General features: G+C 40.7%; 1 protein-coding gene across 5 annotated transcripts in view; it reads right to left on the bottom strand.

Annotated features, from left to right (window-relative positions):
• Positions 1–236, bottom strand: part of LOC133367154 (butyrophilin subfamily 3 member A3-like) — a 46,926-nt gene extending 46,690 nt beyond the window's left edge. For 4 of the 5 annotated variants that reach the window (XM_061591014.1, XM_061591015.1, XM_061591016.1 and 1 more), the window contains exon 1: positions 50–218. The gene's annotated coding sequence lies outside the window, so the exon portion shown is untranslated. Of the gene's footprint in view, positions 1–49 lie in introns of all 5 variants that reach the window. The other variant, XM_061591012.1, reaches the window with a different exon arrangement.
• Between the last annotated feature and the right edge of the window lie 15,920 nt (positions 237–16,156).

Below are 16,156 nucleotides of genomic sequence, written 5' to 3'. Positions count from 1 at the left end.
AACTAAAAGAAGGAACTGTAATTTTGATGTTCTTAACATAGTTTCTTACCTTCCTAGCAGACTGTGAGATTCACGTTGTAGATGTTGTACCTTGCTCCCGCTTCGGGTGGCATTTGTTGCAGGAATTGTTTACTTTCATTTTCCAACCGTATATACCGATAAGTAACTGCCAGCAATATGCTCTGTAATGTAATTGCTGTGACAGCCGACACCTTGCTCTGAAAATTAAAGGTGTATATGCCATAGAAAGGCTTTGCATGGGGGATCAACAGATACTTCTACAACTAATATAGTGACTCCCTTACAAAGGACAGGGCTCCATTTGACAGGCTGTCAAAGGACAGTCCTTTATCTGAATGGCTCTCCAGTCCAAGTCCAGTTTAAAGATAAAGAATACTAAGAAAATTTTAAAGATAAAGCATACTAAGAAAAGGGAGTGGGAAGCTTGAAACTGGCCATCAACAAAGCATCAGAACACAAGCTGAACAGGCACCAAACTCACCTGGTCACACACTTCCTCACAATGATCAGATGGACTACATTTCTATTTAAATGATAGTGATGATTTCTAAATTCACATCTATATATATATGAATTAACATGCAAATCAATGCCCTCTATTGTTCTCTTTATCTGTTATGCATTTTTGGCAATGCATAAGTAGCTGCCTATGGTAAGGCATGGCTCAGCCTTATATAGGACATACATGAGGTGGACACAAGTGTGAGCACCAAGTTCTTATGTCTTCCCCCACTGTGCATACAGTAGGGCCCCGCTTTATGAAGCTTCGCTTTAAGGCGCTTTGCTAATGCAGCGGTCTCAATTAGACTAAAGCCCTACTCATACGACACTTGTTCAGCTTTTACAGCAGTTTTTGGGCATCGTGCACCATTCTATTCAATGTTCCGCTTTACAGCGGTTTTTGCTTTACAGCGGGGGTCCAGAACATAACCTGCCGTATGAGTGGGGCCCTACTGTATAACCTTTCATGAGACCTGGGGCTGGTGCAAGTAAACCTAAGATTAGTGCTCCTCCATTTCCTCCTCCAGCACATAAACAAACCAGGAAGCCTGTTAGACTTGAGCCAGGTTCGGTGCTCCCTAATAACTACAATCAGTAAGCAACAAACCATGGCTAACAGTTGACATTTATTAGAGCAAAAAACCATGACCCCAGGTCTAGACGTAACCAGTAGACAAGGCTTCCTGATTTGTTTAGCCCACTCACATTGGAGGAGGAGCAAAGTGTGATTAGACCAACAATGCAATAGGTCAGTAAGTCTGAATTACTGTTGTGTGCAAATGCAGTGAATGTGTAGTTTGGCCTTAGGAGCCATCTGTTAATTGCCTTGCCTGATACAAATCTATTTCTACTGAGCTAAGGCTTCTCTCTTCTCAATAATTTGATGTATACAAATATATTGACTCCTAAGATTTAGAAATTATAGGATTCCCAGGACTCCTATTTAGGGTTACCCGATGTCCGGCATTTAGCCGAGAACTCTGGTTTTTGGGAGTCCTCTCCAGGTCTCTGGATGACTTACCTTAATCTTCTGACTTTCAGCTTTCATATTTTTAAAAAATTAAGTTTCTATGTGGTCTGGTTCCCATGATATACACCAAAACAACAGTCAACTCACCACACCTTCTGTCGTTGCTCTAAGTTCTGATCTAATCTCTGCCATTTCAGGATTTCAACCAATAAGAAGTTAGGGTTGTGATTGACAAGAGCAAGTGCTAACCCTCATTTCAGGTTCTGAGAACAGTTTCCTCTTCCTGTTTCCCATCAGGAATTCAGTAAATATATACCTTTTGGCAGCAAAGAGTACATTCTCTGTACAGGATTGGGACTTGCTTCTGAGCAAACATGCATAGGATTGCAGTACAACAGAAGACCACAGCAGGATATTGGTAGGCATAAAGGTGTACATTTAAGGTTTTTTTCTAATTACTTGCAAAAATGATATACTTTTTATTTTTCAAATAATATTTGAACAGAAGTTTTAAAAAATGTACATGCGTCAGTGTTATACTTTTCTAACTAAGGAGTCAAACAAAGTTTAAATTTTACAGGACTGTGGAAGAGGGCAGCTTATTTGTCTTATTCATAACCTGTTTTGAAAACCTTTCCAATATGATTTTTTTTCTGGGAGTAAAACTTCAATGCTAATTCCACATACCTGGGAGCTAACCCCATTGAATTCAGTAGGACTTACTTTTGAGTAGACATGGTTAGGCTTGTGCTGAAAATCAATGAGACTTTGAGTGAACATAGAAAAGGATTGTGTTGTAAATCTTTCTCTCCCCCTCTGATCCTTAAAAAAAAAAAGCAGTAAGGCAGGGCTTACTTAGGTGTCACTGCTTTTATTTGGCAGGAAACTAGTTATTCTTTTTTTAAAAAAGTTCTGCAATGGCCAACTGGTTTTGACAATAAGTTATTCTATGGGGTGTATGTATTTTTACATTTCCAGTGTGTGCGTATATGGAATATTTCCAACAACCCTGTGAGGTAGAGTTGGAAACCAAAGCAGCTCACAAGAAGATATAAACCATTTAAAATCCAGTAACTATGAAACAAATATAAAACAGTTGCAAAACAGCTTAAAGTGGCATGATTCTGAATTTTGGATTGGATGAGTGAAGTTCCTTATCACTGTATTGCAGTCCCGTGGATGCTTCCCTGTCTAAGTAAGACCCACTGAATACATTGGGACTTGCTTCTGAGTAAACATGTATAGGATTGCACTATAAATATCTTTACAGGTTGTGTAAATAATAAACATTTTTGACATTCATGCTTATATAAATATTTCTTCATAATATGTCTTGATATGTAGCTGATTTCACACTATGGTTGTAAACGATTATTTACAAATGATTATTTGCTCTACATTTTAAGTGTGCCTTTCTTCCTTGGGGTGGTCATGGTACCCGTCTGTTCTTTTCACCTTGAGGGGCAGGTTAGGCTGAGAGATGCTGCATAGCCCATGGTCACCAAGTAAACTTTATAGTTCATTTCCATTTTAAAATTGAATTAAAATGATTTATACGTAGACAAAGTTTATGAAGTAATGGACATCCACATAATAGATTTAAAGCACATCCAACTCACATTTAAAACACATGACTTCCCCTAAAGAATCCTGGGAAGTGAAGTTTTCCTCTCACAGTTATAGTTCCCACCACCATTAACAAACTACAGTCCCGGACTTCCCAGGAGGATTGCTCCGCCTGTGACTGCCTCTGAGACGAGCTCCCGTCTCAGAGGAAGCTTTTTCAGTTTTAAAACCAGTCAGAAGAATTTTTTGACTGGTAAAAACTTTCTCCCAGGCAAGGGAGAAACGAAGAGATCACCCACAGAAGCTTCGTTGTGTTTGTTGGGGACTGGAATTCATCAGGATCGCCTATGAACGAAGGTGTAGCCAGCAGCGTCGGACGGAGTCAGGGAATTCAAGCAAGCTCAAACTGACTAAGCGAGCCAGGTTTTTTTTCTTTAAAGAAAAACGGATTTTAACAGGCAAGCATTCTTCTGTCTACTCCTATCATTCTTATCATTGTTACAGTAAAAGAGATTTGTTAAAGAATCAGCAACAAAGAATCCCTGGGTGAGTTATACCTTTCTCTTTTATACACGGAATTAAGGAAGAAGAAAATCAAAATAGCTTATCTTTGTTTTTATTGCAAAAAGCTGGCATGGAATTGAGCATTATAAAGATATAAACGGATGAAGGGCATCTAATCTGAGGAGGAAAATTTGATTAATATGAACATTTGAGTACTATTTGTCTGGGACTATTTTTTCTGGTCTACTTTATTTTGACGAATCTGCTTATTCTTTATGCCACTAACTATTTTGATGCTGTGAACTAAATTTGTTTTGCACTCTTGGTAACATAAGAGATAAGGCAGTCTGTCTAGAAGATGATGTCAACAGGCTTGGAATTTTAACTCCTTTGTTGCTGGAAAAAGAAATAAATTGCTCTTTGCTTGGGAATAGTGGCTATATTGGAAATTGAAGGGTTTTTTTTTCGGTCTTAAGAATGACAATCAAGAAAGTGGCCGAGACCCTGGATGTACAGGAAGGGGTTCTCTCTCTAAACATGTTTCAGAAAATAATGGATGAGATTAAGATAACGAAACAAGAATTGAGACAGGGCAGACAAGAGATGAAAATTGAATTTGGCAAAATGAAACAGGAGCTGAAAGAAATAAAGGATTCTATGAGAAAAGAAGATATAATTGGACAAGCAACAGAAGATGAAAGAAAAATTAAAGGGAAGGTGCAAGTCCTGGAGATTGGAATAGATATATCAAATGTGGAATTGGAAAAAGATTTGGATTTTATAGCTGTAATGGATCCTAGTGACAAAGATTATTGCTTGGAATTCAGCGCTGTCTCTGAAGGAATTGGTGAAGATATCAGAGATAAATTTATCAATGTTTCAAAAAAATTTCTGGACTGGAATGATCTGATGGAACCTGAGATAGAGAAAGTTTATAGAATTAATTCCAGATATGTGACAATGGAAAAACTCTCAAGAGATGTGCTAGTGCCCTCCGTAAAAAAGAACAGAGATATGACTTTACAACAATATTTCAGTAACACAGTCAGAATTGATGGCAAGAAAATATTTGTGATGAAGGAAATTCCTATCAGACTCTTACTATATGACTATGACAGCAGAATTATGTGTGCAAGGATGGACGATGGACGATGGAAGATGGAACTAACACTGATAATGGAAGAATAGCTGTTGAAACTACTGGATTTACTAGACTTGAATAGATGGATTAATTGACATGTCTATTTGGAGAAAAACCGATAGATATATTTCTCAAGGACTGGAAACCTCTCTTTGACTTTTTGTGGAAAGAATAAAATGATATGATGTTAATGAGATTTAATGATTAATCAAGATAACCACTGGAGGAAAGTGATTTTGTAATATATTAAGGGACAGGTTTGTTATATACTATAGACCTATAGCTGATTTATGACAAATCGGAAGTCAATATTTTTTATTGTATTAGTTATTAATTTGTTCTTTTTCTTTTTGTTTTGTTCTTGAACTCTTGAATAAAAAAATTTATATTCACAAACTACAGTCCCCAGGATTCTGTAGTGATATTCATGTGCTTCAAATGTATGTTGAATGTGCTTTAAATGCATGGCGTGGATCTACCCTAGTATGCTGTGCATTCATTAGTGAATTGAAATAAACAATTTTAAAAGATACATTTCTAAACAGAACTGTAGCTCAGTGTTAGGGCAAATTCAATCTCTGGAAGAGACTATTGCCTGGAATCCTGGAGAGCCAATACTGTACTAGTCCATGTCATCAATACTCAGCTAGATGGTACCAAACGGCCTGACTCGGTACAAAAGAGGAAGGAGACCCAAGGCACAGTGACTCCAAAATTTACTTATTTATTTACAACATTTATATACTGATTTATTGTAAAAAAAAAACTTCAACATGGTTTATAGCAGGAATTAAAACAATAAAATTATTGGCAAAAACAGTTAAGACAGGTATTTAAAAACATTCAAAATAATAAAACAAAAAATGAGTTAAAATAGATAAAAAATAGCATTTTCATGCCTGGTTAGGCTTGCCTAAACAAAAGTATTTTTAGAAGGTGCCGAAAAGAGTACAATGAAGGCAACTGCTAATGTCAATAGGCAGGGAGTTCCAAACTGTAGGTGCTGCCACACTAAAAGATTGTTTTTTACAAGGTAAATGAAATGCAAATAGAAAAAGAAAAGACAGTGATGATTTATTAAATGCAATACCACACCAACCACAAGATTCCTACAAGTAAGGCAGAAAACTAAGCATCCCACAACCAGTCAGGATTCCTAACCAAAAACCAAAACTAACAATCCTGGCAGCCAGTCAGCCAAGGTCACAGAAATCCCCATGCAGCACAACCTGACCCAGGGGCTGCATTTAGTGCAGAATGCTGTGGCATGATTGCTGACATGAGTGAGACCCTATCAGCACATAATACCTCTGCTCCAAAATCTTACTGGTTGCATCAATAGTGGTTCCATGTGCTCCGTTCAACCTTCTTAAACCCATTGATGATGCACCTTGTCATTTGTTTCTTGCCCAATAGTGGTAAACGAGAATTCACATAATGAGCCGCATGGTTGCAATTGTTGTTCCCAAGCTGCTGCCTATGAAGGTAGGCCAAATCATGTGTGCTTTCTCTCTGTCAATTATGTTCACTGGTATTGGGTTGGCTGATAAAGAGAGTTTATAGCAGCCCACAGGGGAGACAGAAAAGAGTACAGAATCTTCTTACTCTTACTCATTTCTCAGACCTCTTTCTGAAGAGAAGGGTCAAATCTGTAAAGAAATTTGGATGTAAAAGGTAGGGGCAGGCCATTCCAGGCAGGGGGTTGCCAATTCTATTTGGATATGGGTATCTTTGCAGAGGATTCCTAGTCAAGCTTTACCAACAACACAATCCAAACCATATCTACTGAGAAGTCCTGTTGAGTCCCTTAGTAAGTGTGCTTAGAATTGCAGAATTTCGGGGCATCCATCTTTACTCCTGAGTGCTCCCATCTAACATCTCCACAACACTAGTGTTGCACCCCAGGTGCACGGGGAGCAAGATCAGGGAGAGGAGTCAGATGAGAAAGATGTCCCTGGGGGCGTTGGAGGAGGGGGGACTCTGTCAGCCCGCAGACTTCTTTGTCCGGCACCCTCATCGAGGCAGGTCCAGCTCCCCCATGAGTTCCCCGCCTGAGCCGTTGGGAACTGACCCTGCACACGCCAACCCCGCCCATGCCGGAATCCCTGCCTGGCAAAATGCTTCCCCACCAACCTGCTTCCCGCCTCCTGAGGTCGTGCTGTCACCTAGTGAAGCCCCACTGTCAGATGGGAAGCCAGAGGCTTCCCCCGCCTTGCCAGGCGTGAAAAGAGGGATTTTCAGAGGGTAGAACTCCGGCGGAGCCGTCATTTACGTGTGACAACCTTCGCTACTTAAGCAGGTGCCCTCCCAGACTCTAGTGCTGAGTCATCTCTCCCACATGCTGCAGAGACTGTTTAGGTAGACTAGTTAGGGAAAGTAGTGAGTCAGAATAGCCATGTTTATGAAGCGCACTGCTTTGGATGTAACCATCACACTAATAAAACGAGAATTAGAACAAACTTTGCTTCCGTCTTGTTTCTCTGATTCTGGGCAGGACAACTAGGCTCCTTTCTTCCTACAATGGCCTTCTGGTGACTGGCCTGGTCTGAGGGCACTTAAACACTTTTTGCCAGAAGTGAGTGGGCTAGATTAAATGTTCCCTACCCAGGCTCCATCTTTTAGCTAACATTTCTATCTTAATTTCCAATCAGAGAAATATTTTTGTATGAATTGTATGTGTCAAGCAACTGTGGTTGATGCTTAATATATTATGCTTAATGACGTCACTTGGACCTGCCCCATGATGTCACTTGGACCCACCCAATGACGTCACTTGGACCTGCCCCATGACATCATTCAGGCACGCCCCTAAAATCTCAGGGTTTGGGATGCTTCTGACCTGGCAACCTACTCCTACCGGGATTTAGAAATTATATGTAACTTGATTTGGAGTTTGCCGTGGCTTTACACCGTGACATCTGTCAAGAGTGCACAGTGTCACAGACTCTCATGGGCTTTTCTTCTGGAGACTGCAACTAGAATACCATTGCCACCACACAAGTGTTCTTTAGAAGAATGTGTAATGGAAATGTGGGCACAGACTGTGAAGTATTAGAACAGGACAAAGCCCACTGATATGGAATTCCTTTGAAAAAATGCACCAATCAGATGACAAAATCAAAATAAATTTATTTTAACAATGATACTACTTAAAGATAGAGGCCTAACTCTTAGCTAGCTGGCAGAGACTTTTGGTACCTTATGTCGGTGAGCCACTTCTTCCTGGGAAATCTATGCAGCATCTATTTAACATAATTAATCTGCATAACAACATTACAAACTTTATAAACTGTGAGAACCCTCGCAGAATTGTTCAGCTTAGCACATAAATGTTCATAATGTAGAATTTTCCTTGCAGGAGAAATGAAAAGGCTTTTCAGAACGTTCAGACATATATGTTCTGAAATGTTTGTGGTTGTTTAAGCCAGGCAGCTGGAAATCATACTTCTTCCTAGGAAGCAATAATAATAGTAATAATAATGAAACTACATCATATACACTGCATATGAGACAATAAAGTAAATCTCAAGCATATGGATAAAATATCACCATGTGATTCCCACCCACCACCTTTGGGATGTCTAAACTAGAAATGTTTAAATGTAAATGAACTGCCTTCAAGTTGATTCCGACTTATGGCATCCCTATGAATAGAGTTTTCATGAGGCTGAGAGGCCCAAGGTCACCCAGTGAGCTTTATGGCTATGTGAAGATTCCAACCCTGGTCTCCCAGGACATAGCCCAACACCTTAACCAAAGTGGGCAATCCACTAGGCCTGTCCATTTGGGCCAAGCTATGCCCACCTGTCCTACACCTGGCATCTCATATGAGGTCCGGGGTGGGGAAATAAAGACGAGGCTCAGCTAAAAGAGGGTTTGGAGGTACTATCCACAGGACTGTGCAAGACTCAATTATCAGCTAATCATCAGGTTTTGCAAAGCACTTTGTTGCACTCTGCAAGACTGTCAGGTTTTTTTTTAAAAAAAAATCCTATATTGTATATCCTACAAGAAACAGAGCTCTTCAGAGCACACAAAACAACAACAGTGTTCTAGGCAGCCTCAAATTGTAAGGCCTATTGGAGGCCTGTAAGGTCTAACACAGGACGTGAAGAAGCGCTGGAAAAGCTGGTGTGAAGCTGCAAAGTTTTTAAAAAGAAATGTACAAGTGTATACAATGCTTGGCCACCTCTTAATAATTTTAAGGTAAGAAAGAGCAAGAGACAACCCACCCCCAGCCCAGGTCATAAAGGCTGATGGAAGAAAGTGAATCCCTTATACGTCCCCCACATAAAGCCCTTGAACTTATTTGTCTGCAATTTAGTAGGCTTAATCCCCCCAAGAGAGGCTCCTGTGCCTGTAAATTTCATCTATTTTTGTCAAAAGGGGGGAGGGAAGAAGTAAGGAGAACCCAAAGCTACTCAGAAATAGATTGGATTTTTTTTAAAAAAATGCTCAGAGATACAAGATGGATCTTGGAGCCTGTGCACACCCTGAGTATATACATACCTCACAGAACCCTTCAGTGGGGTGAGCTTCCTGTTTCCTCTTACAGATCACATGGCTGTAGGTCGGATACGAAATCCCTTTGGGTTCCTGTGCCTTCCAAAAAAACCAGATGTTAAATGACTTTTATAATATGAAGGTTTTCTCCCCTTAGCTCTGCTTTGAATATCAAGAATCACTTCAAATGGGTGTGTGTGTGTGTTGGGGGGGGATACACAGAAGGAATAGTTTCCATGGCCATAATGAGAAGGACAAAAACACCACCACCACCAAACAGACGGGAGTATGCTTGCTTGTAGATTAAGAATGCAATCCTATGCATCCTTATTTATAGGTCCCATTATGTTCAAAGAGGATGACTGACAGGTAGATGTCCATAGGATTGCAGCCAAAGTTCACAAGGCTGTGTCAAAAATAAGAGTTGTAAAAATGCAACATCTACTCTTTTTTATGTGAAGGGGTAGACACATGGATTAACATATACAGTTGCTCAGTGAAATCCAGTTTTGACCTAAAAGAGGCCAGAACATGCTGAAGTACCCATGTCGTATCAGACCTGGAGACCAAAAGTACTGAAATACCCAAAACAAAAGCACTTAGCCCTGAACATCAACAGACTCGTAGTCCTAAATTAAGTATACTGATGAAAGAGAGTTGTCACCCATTTTTGACAAACACCCAGTAGCGTGTTGGACTATGGCCTGGGAGATCAGGGTTTGAATCCCCACACAGCCATGAAGCTCACTGGGTGACCTTGGGCCAGTCACTGCCTCTCAGCCTCAGGGGAAGGCAATAGTAAACCCCCTCTGAATATCGTATACCGTGAAAACCTTATTCATAGGGTCGCCATAAATCAGAATCAACTTGAAGGCAGTCCATTTCCATTTCCCACCATTGCAATCCTTAACCCCTCATGTTAATGGGGAGGGGTCAGATGGTGTTGAGAGAGGAGCACTGTAGCAGGAAGGTGCTCTGTTTTAATAGATGCCCCAACTTCATCCTATTGGATGGAATGCTGCTGCCAGCAGCAGTTGGAGGAACCAACAAAATTGGTCATTTCTGGATCCAAAGCCCCAAAGGGCCCTAATGCTCAGGGCCCTCAGTTATGGTAGACTGGATCTGGCATAGCAAAAGCTAAATTCTCACATTCATTGGCAGGGCTTTGGATCTGGTGATTTGCCAGTCTCACTCTCTCACTGTCACTCTTGCATAGATACAAGATGGATCTTGGAGCTTGTACACACCCTGAGTATATACATACCTCACAGACCCCTTCAGCAGGATGAGCTTCCTGTTTCCTCTTAAACATCACATGGCTATAGGTCGGATACGAAATCCCTTTGGGTTTCTGTGCCTTCAAAAAAAACAAACACAGATGTTAAATGATAATTATTTGAAGGTTTTCTCCCCTTAGCTCTGCTTTGAATATCAAGAATCACTTCAAATGGTGTGTGGGGGGAGGAATACACAGAAGGAATAGTTTCCATGGCCATAATGAGAAGGACAAAACCACCACCACCAAACAGACAGGAGTATGCGTGCTTGTAGATTTAGAATGCAATCCTATGCATCCTTATTTATAAGTCCCATTGTATTCATTGAGGATGACTGACAGGTAGATGTCCATAGGATTGCAGCCTAAGTTCACAAGGCTGTGTCAAAAACAAGAGTTGTAAAACTGCAACCTTCACTCTTTTTTATGTGACACATGGATTAACATATACAGTTTCTCAGTGAAATCCAGTTTTGACCTAAAAGAGGCCAGAGCATGCTGAAGTACCCATGTCGTATCAGACCTGGAGACCAAAAGTACTGAAATACCCAAAACAAAAGCACTTAGCCCTGAACATCAACAGACTCATAGTCCTAAATTAAGTATACTGATGAAAGGGAGTTGATTGTCACCCATTTTTGAGAAACGCTACCATTGCAATCTTTAACCCCTCAGTGTTGATGGGGAGGGGTCAGATGGTGTTGAGAGAGGAGCACTGCTAGCAGGAAGGGGCTCTGTTTTAATGGATGCTCCTACTTCATGCTATCGGATGGGATGCTGCTGCCAGCAGCAGTCAGAAGTAAGCAACCAAATGGGTCATTTCTGGATGGAGACTGGATCCAAAGCCCCAAGGGGCCCCAATGCTCAGGGCCCTCACTTATGGTAGACTGGATCTGGCACAGCAAAAGCTAAACCCTCGCATGCACTGGCAGGGCTTTGGATTTGGCAATCTGCCAGTCTCACTTCCTCAGCTTCACATTAGGATTGCTCTGTGACTCACAGAGACTGCAATGTTATACATACTCACCTCACAGTAAATCCCATTGAACTCATCAAGGCTTATGTCTGAGTAGACATGGATAGGATTGCACTCTGAATCATCATTCAGTGAACCAGTTGGTTGTTCCTCTGGGGAAAAAGCAATGGCAGAAAAACCTTGGATTAGCAGCAATAATCTGCAATCTTGCTTAATTTAAATCAGAGGTGGTGGACAACCTTCCAGTCCCCAACCTCATTTCATATGGTGTCTAGCTCCTCCTGAAGCTGCCCCATTCTTCTGTCACATCAGGGTTTCTTCCCACTTTATTTTTCCTGGATTTAAAATGCATTTTCTGCTGTATGAATTTTCAAAACAATCAGATGAGACCATGTGTTATCCGATTTTTAAAAAGTTTTTTAAAAATCCTGTCTATATGGCTAGAAAAAAGAACATACTGAAGATGAAAACTGAAGCAGGGTGATCTTTCTTCCAGAGTTGCCCCTAGTTCCACCCACCATTGGTATGTGTCCTCTGATAAATTGTCCCTCAAGGGGATGTGGCCCTCAAAAGAACAAAATGTTTTCCATCCTTGATTTACATCTATAGGCACAGCCACAGTTAAGCATTTTAAGTACTATTTGCTTTTCATGGGAGAGAGTTAAGTTAGATCAGGGATAGCCAATATGGTGCCTTTCAGATGTTGTTGGACTCCAACTTCCTTCAGCCCTTGCCTGCATGGCCAACAATCAGAGATGATGGGAATTGTCCAACAACATCTGAAAGGCACCATATTGACTATCCCTGTTCAAGACCCTTTATTATCTTCACATCTCTTCTTTAAAGCCTTTCAAGCTGGTCAGAATTCTTTTGATCTAGGGTGGCCAGAACTGAATACTATATTTCAAAAATGGTACTAGTCATGCAATGGTAAACAAAAAGGGGTGGGGGTGAGGAGAGAAATAGATATATATTTTACTGGTGGTACAGCAGTAGTGCTGTTCTGGTAAGAGCCTAATGACATTCAAATATGGCTCTATTAGGTGCTTTGTAGGCTTCAGAATGGGTGAGGTTTTCATTTCAGTTTGCATTTCAAGCAGAATGTATCAAATTTGTACTTTCCAAAACAATATGAGAATTGAAACACAGCCATCCTTTGAAATTCACACTTATTCAAACTTTGTGATGCAATTCGCCAAGTAAACCATGTTCACAAAAGTCCATATATTAGGGGAAAGTGTGCATAAAAATGAATATACTGTATGAGTGAAAATAACTTGCAAAACTGCATTATATGACGAGAAATGGCTTGCAAAAATCGTGTACATTAGTTAAAACTGTCTACAAAAATGTGTTTTAGGAGAAATTAGCACTAAAATGCAAGAGAATTTTCATGAGGATATTTTTAAGTAAATAATTGCAGCAGAAATGTGGAAAACTGAATTTAAGCTTGAAAAAAATGAGAAATGGAGAGAACCAAAATTGACAGATCTTTCAGTCCCTAAATTGTTTCAAGGCCTATTAGGAAGAAGAAACATACAATGGCAAATTCCCTATTTATGTAACTACAACAACCAACTGTGAGTTTCCCCCATCTGTCTCAATCCTTGAGCAAACCCACAAGTTTCTTGGTAGGTAGACAACAAGAAAACAGAAAAATATGGCAGTCCTTGTATGAAAACAGGCAGAGTTTAATTTTAGGTTGTGTGCTAAGTAAAAGCCTTTTACAGATCAATGGGGGTTCCCAAGCAGCAAGCAAATATTCCTTCACCCCATATTGTTTTTTGTTTGCTTGTTTCAACAAATCCTGTTTTTCAGCCAGGATTACAACAGGGATACAAGCGTACCAGGCTAATAATGACCAGGGAAGAGCAAGCAAGCACCTGTGTTTGATTTTTGAAGAGCAGGCCTTCCTCAACTGAACATGTGCTATGCTTGCACCCCACCTAGGGGAGGGAGTAGCAGACAAGAGAGCCTTTCTCTTTCCCACTGTATGCTATCTCCGTTTCCTTTTGAGGAGGGAACTGGTAGTGAGGACAGTGACTCACAAACCTATTAAGGCAGGGGTGAGGAAACTGTGGCTCGCCTGATGTCGTTGAACTCCAGCTTCCATCAGCCCCAGCCAGCAGAACTGTTGGTCAAGGATGATGGGAGGGAGCAACTTCTGGAGGACCACAGCTCTCCCCACCTTCAATTTAGCCTATTCCTGCCTGCTTTGACTTCATGAGGACAGAAGGGAATTTCACAGCAAACCCAACTGCCAGTCTAGGTTGTGAGCAGTGTCAGACCTCATATCACCTGAGAACATGTTCAAATCTGTACAATATAGCAAAATAAAGAGAGAGTTAATCTAACATATCCTTACGTGGCTGGTTTTCACTTTCTGCTTGTGGGGTGGGTGTACCTTGTTGTCTGTGTGAAATGAAGACATTAAATGAGTAAATCTGGAACTGAAATAAAGATTGAGGGGAAATGCTCAAGTCTCAAATGTGTATGTGAACATCTGCATCTCAAGCTATTATACCAATGTCAAAAAGATCAGCGGGTGCTCCTTGTTCCTGTCCGTGATAACATACCAGGAGGCAACTTTGTTTAAAGCCAAATACTCTCTCTTCTGATGGGGGACCTGCTTCCTGCCTTTCCCTAAATCTTCCTATGGGAGTTCAACTCACAAAGCAAGAAGCACAAAGGGAGATGGAATGTGACAACCACAGCACCACTGGAGGGCAAGCCGTACCCGTAAAACTTCTCATCTGAGGCTTCTAAAGAGGAGTCTCAACATGTGAAGACCAAAAGCTTTCCATATGATTAGATATGCACCATAGTACCTTGCTACTTAATAAATACATATACTTATCAAGTTTTGTTACCTTTCCACAGTTTTCAAGTGTGATGAATATAGGATGTTGTGTGTGTCTACTGGTGCATCAGTAATTTCATTTCAGTCCCAAAAGTGATCTGAAAGCATTTGATATAGTTCCAGTTCTCATATGAGAGTTAGCTAGATGAGAAATTATTGCCCAAAATAGGCTGTCCTGAGGAATAAGGATATATTACCTTTTCCCCCTGCATATAGGAGCACCCTTCACTGAACTGAAGACATGACTTTTAAAGTCTCATTATACCTACCTGGTTGTTTTCCATTTGATTATACCTAGGAGAGAGCAAGATACAATGTACATTGGACCATCTATCTCTTATCATAGCTGCTATGACATAGTGTCAGGTTGATTTTAAGGCACATTGAACTATGGGCTCAGGTTGAAGACTTAATTAGAGCTCCCAAAGCATCTTCCCACTTGTTCCTGTGGTAATAGAAACAGTAGTACTCATTCCTTCAACATGGTATTTATTCATATGTGCATGCACCTTGCAGTGTAGTTGTTATAGTGCACATGCAGACAGCAGACAGGGATGTTATTAAGCATATGGTGTCCATCCCAGAGCAATCAAACTCTAGGATGAGTGTGTGCACAGTGTCATGTTGGATGCATTATTATCTACCTCCACTATCATTAGAGAAACAGACAAGTGTTCATACAGGGCAATAAGACAACACTGAAGTTATTTGTCACATAAATCCCAGGTAGGCAGGATTGCAAAGATTTTAGAGGCATCGCATTTTAATAGCTGGTTTTAAATAGGTTTAATGAGAAGACATGATTCACTAGAAAAGACAATAATGCTGGGAAAAACAGATGGGAGTAGAAAAAGAGGAAGACCAAACAAGAGATGGGTTGATTCCATAAAAGAAGCCACAGACCTGAACTTACAAGATCTGAACAGGATGGTTTATAACAAATGCTATTGGAGGTCGCTGATTCATAGGGTCACCCTAAATTGTAAGTGACTTGAAGGCACATACACATACAAACACACACAAATAAGTTTGCTATATTTTGCTTGAACATTACCTCTTTTCTCCAGCACATAATACACTGCAGCAAAGATCAAGACTGAAGCAGTTGTGATTCCAAATCCTAATGCTAAGGGCAGAAAAACATACATGGAGCAACCCACTTTTTTCAACAGGTTGGAAAATGTAAGACAGTGACTAGAGGGCAAAAGGGCGAGCTGCATTGTATAGGTGCCTGTATAGTTAGGGTGAATAGATCACACAGTATTCAATGACAATAAAGCCTGAAAGTTTGAATTGGTAAGAAAACAAAGACAATTTGTCCAGCTTTGTGAAATTTGGCATGGAGTATCCTTTGATAATTGTAAGGCAGCCAAATTTCAGTCAGATCGAGACATGATTGTGATACAATGTGCTCTGTGTGTCACTGACTTCAGAGCAACTCATGGCATTAATAATGAGGCCAGCAAGCAAGAGTCTGGTAACAACTGATACAAGTATTAGGGGATTACCTGACAATGATGAGGGATGGGGAGCCTCAGGTGCAGGGTCCTAATGCGCCCCCCCGCCTCTGTATCTGGCTCCATGGATTTTCCCAGGTCATACTCTCTCTCCAGCCAGTCCCCCTCTCCCCAGGCTACACCTCTTGCCGACCCTGCTTTGCATGCTCTTGGTTGCTTTTGGCTGGCTGGAATGTGTCCTTGAACTCGAATGCTGCTTGCTTGCCAACATGGAGGACAGAGAGGGAAATGCAAGTATGTGTAGAAACTAGCCTACCATACAAAATAAAATTCACGTTAGTTGTTCTGCCTCTGCTCCTGCCCACCACCAGCAATGTGACC

Source organism: Rhineura floridana, chromosome 11 (assembly GCF_030035675.1).
Source record: "Rhineura floridana isolate rRhiFlo1 chromosome 11, rRhiFlo1.hap2, whole genome shotgun sequence".
NCBI lineage: Eukaryota > Metazoa > Chordata > Lepidosauria > Squamata > Rhineuridae > Rhineura > Rhineura floridana.
This window is presented reverse-complemented; position numbering and strand designations above follow the sequence as displayed.